The sequence below is a fragment of the Propithecus coquereli genome, unplaced genomic scaffold (genome assembly GCF_000956105.1).
Source record: "Propithecus coquereli isolate 6110/MARCELLA unplaced genomic scaffold, Pcoq_1.0 Scaffold22468, whole genome shotgun sequence".
NCBI classification, from domain to species: domain Eukaryota; kingdom Metazoa; phylum Chordata; class Mammalia; order Primates; family Indriidae; genus Propithecus; species Propithecus coquereli.
Window position 1 is genome coordinate 1 of NW_012147710.1, and position 3,703 is coordinate 3,703.

A 3,703-nucleotide genomic window follows, 5' to 3' on the forward strand; every position below is an offset into this window, starting at 1 on the left:
AGTTTGAAATGACTGAGCAGGAAAAGCAGTCAATCACAGATGAGCTCAAACAATGTAAAGACAACCTGAAGCTGCTCCGAGAGAAAGGAAATAATGTAAGTCTTTGCAAACTTGGCTTAGCTTTGATTGAGAGGCAGGTGAGAGATTTGAAATTGATTTTCAGAGGACTTTATTACTGATTTGGGAGGCTAATGGTACACATGAAGTAAGCTTTTCATTATGAAATTCTGTGATGGAATCATTGTACAGTCAAGTTTTTGAGTAATATTAATAATTTGCCCCTTTAACCTGTGCTCCTAGAAGAGCCTGAGGACTGCCTGAAGAAAGAGCCTTGTTTGCAATAAAACAGCTTACCTAACAACTGTCAGCTTTTCCCAGATGAATCTAAAGCTCTGTCACTAAGTCATCATCTGGCTCATATTTCCCTCCTGCTGAGAAAGGAAGCACTATACCACCAGGGACGCATTTAAAAGAGAGTAGTACATGTTGATCTTTAGCGTTTGGCTGTATCGAAGAAATGGAGACTTAATTATGGTTTTCATTTTATACTAATAATATTCTCACTAAGGCACATTTCTGAAAAGCTTAGTGTCTCTTTGACATCCTGTAAATATTAGAAAATATTTGGTGAGTTTCTGTAGGGCTTTTTGAGTGTGTGTGTGTGAGAGAGAGACAGAGAAAAAAATAGAAAGGGGGAGAAGGGAGAGAGAGTGGAACATTTTGGTATAAATTGAGTTTAGTAAAATTTATTTGTTTTCCATTTGCTAGAAAGGCAGATGGTCTTTAAAAAAACGTTATACTAAATAAATGTTGTGTTGTACGTTTTGGTGATCATTACCTTTGTGGGCCTTAACAGATGGATGTTTAGTGTGGTTGATTGTGCTCTGACTTATTTCAAACCCCTGTCATGGCTTGGACACTGCAGTATGCGTGAGCCACATGCTTCCCATGGAGGAAAGCACTCTGCTTAACTGGCAGCACAAGTACAAGAGTCACGTTGCATGGCCATCCAGTTACTCAGTTGCTCACAGAATGCTCATGAGTTGTGTCCAACTGTCCTTTGCTAAAGAAAGTTAGTTTTTGACACTAAAGGCTTACTTACTGCTTTAAGTAGAAGCCTTTTAGAAGTGGATGAATTGAGTGTGGAGGCTTTATGCTAAGCAAAAATGGAATGCATTTATTTTTGAAAATGTCGATTACAGAACTCTTCTAAAATCAGATCATAATGGTTTGGTTACTTCTCTCTTTTGGGTTAATTCATATCCCTCTGATTACGGAATTTCAGTCCACTTCCTGCTAAATTAACCCATTGAAGACATCTAGCATAATCAGAATGGATCCCCCTGTACTATTTAGAACATTTTCAAAAGTAACCTTGCTGTTATTATTTATAGTTACAATTCACCTTAAGGGGTGAATTTCCTTTTTTTGTGGTGTTGTACTTATGGTACCAAAATTTTACTCTGTAATAACTCATTATAGTAATTCCCTTCCAATTTTAAAAATTAATTATATTCTAATAACATAAATGAAAGCCCTGAGACTCAGTTGCCTGTCTTTATATGCCAAATCTTTATCATACATTGTGTCAGATCTGTTGCCTGATTTAGGAAGCACACATTATCACAGGGCATTTATTTTTAAGCAATACCATCTCATAAGCAAAAGAGTTTTGGTTGGAGGGGAATAAAAAGGTTTTGTTGGAAGGATAAAATAAACCTTAGCCATTGCCAAGGAATTACATTGTCAAATAATGGATTCCAGGTGTGGAAAAAAATAACGTACTATAAAGCATCTGTTGGTGAAGTGTTGTCATTGCTCTGTCTTAATGTGCCACATTTCATTAGGGTCTTAGGGACACCCACATTGCCCGTTGCATCCAGCTGTTCCTTTTAAACTGATAGTTTGCCAGCTTACCTACCACAGTCCATCATTCTGGATTGTGCTAGATGTCTTTAAAATATTTGAATCAGTGCAGAACCTGAGTGGTATACTTCTATTACTTTAGTCTTCCTTCCTTCCCTCCCACCCCCCTGGGGTCTAAATCATCTTATCTGATTATTTTCATAGCATAAAATGATTTTAATATCCCTTCCCTTCTTTAGCCTTCCATATTACAACCCGTCCCAGCCGTATTCATCGGCCTATTCCTGGCTTTCCTGTTTTGGTGTTTCGGTCCATTGTGGTAGAGAAAGGTACAAGCACTACTGTTGAGTCCTTGTCTGTTTGTCCCCGTCACCTGTTTGTGCCATATTTGTAATATAGTGCATGGCAAAAACACACAGGTATTTTGTTACCTGAAGCAAACCCTTCATTTAGTATGCCATGTATTTGTGTCATACCAATGAACTGAATAGTCAACTAATCACATAACATTTTGTCTTGTTTCCTTTGTAGTAATGCTAACCATGAATTAATTCCAACCTAACCAGTTGTTAATATGCTTCCTTTAACTGAGTCTTTATCTCTAGCAAACCGGAATAAACTATGAATTTCTACATTAGTACCCCTCTTCCTAATTGTGTGTTTAATCAGATTTCAATGAGAAATGAAGAGTTTGCCTCTCTGAAGTTTTCAACCAGCTTTTTTCCCTCTCCTCCCTACCCTCTCCCTTCCATAATGTAGAGTTTGTTTTAACCCTATGCCTGTTTATACTGTGGCTATGAAGATGAAAAAGAATGAGATTAGCATAATGAACCATTGGCTGGCAGCCTCAACCCCAGTATGCACTTGTGGGAGTACAAACCTATCCCATATCTTTCTGAGCCCTGATCTGCAACAACAGCATATTTCTTTAAAAACGAACTTTCTCAGTAAGACTCTCAGAATACAAGTAAAAATAAAAGTGTCAACTAAAGTCAGTTTATATTATAAAGCCCTCTGAAAGTCAACAGGGAATAGACCATCCACGCTTGCCTCTAATCGGCATGCGTGTTAGGAGAACGTATGAGATGATCACGTGGCTTTCAGACGGGCAGGATCCCTAATGTTACTTCCGCATCTTGACCCCCGTCTGATTTTGTCTTCTATGCTTTCAAATTAGAGGATCAAAGCCTAGACCATTTTCTTTCTATCACCTTAGCCACCAGCCCCTGGTATAAAATATCCCAACATGTCCGAGTCTGGTTTTCTTTAAGAAGTAAACATGTTAGGCAGAAACATACTATAGGCTTCTACATACATCAGTTATATTGCAATATATGGATACGAGAGTAAATTAAGCAGGTGGAGCCCAGAGGATTTCGTAGAAGTCACCACTTGGTTCAACTGTAACAAAGCTGAAAATTGCCCAGGACTTTCCTGGTCTGTATTAGGCTTCCAAATGGTGGTCCTGCTTTTATGGCTCTCCTCATACCTATACTCCCTCACTTTTTTTTTTTCTTTTCTCTTTAAACTTTATTCTTATGAAACAAAAATAAGATTTTTCCAATATTCTGTTAAGTATTCAGGACTCCCTGGAACCAGGGGGGTTAGTAGGTATGAAAAGAGAGGGGAGAATGTGATATTGACTCTTGGTTTCTTTCCACACAGAAACCCTGGCCCTGGATGCCCATGTTGGCTGCCCTGGTTGCGGTGACAGCCATCGTGCTGTATGTGCCAGGTTTGGCCAGAGCTTCTCCATGAGAGTGTTCCTTGAGTCTGTACACCGTCCTCCCTCTAGAAGCTGGCATCACACTCATGCTGGGGACAAACAGAACCATTT

General features: G+C 38.9%; 1 long non-coding RNA gene across 1 annotated transcript; it reads left to right on the forward strand.

The window, feature by feature from the left end:
- The first annotated feature begins 1 nt into the window (after nt 1).
- Nucleotides 2-3,703, forward strand: LOC105811000. The gene is made up of 3 exons (XR_001137530.1): nt 2-95; nt 2,106-2,195; nt 3,532-3,703. It is a non-coding gene; the product is annotated as an uncharacterized LOC105811000 (long non-coding RNA).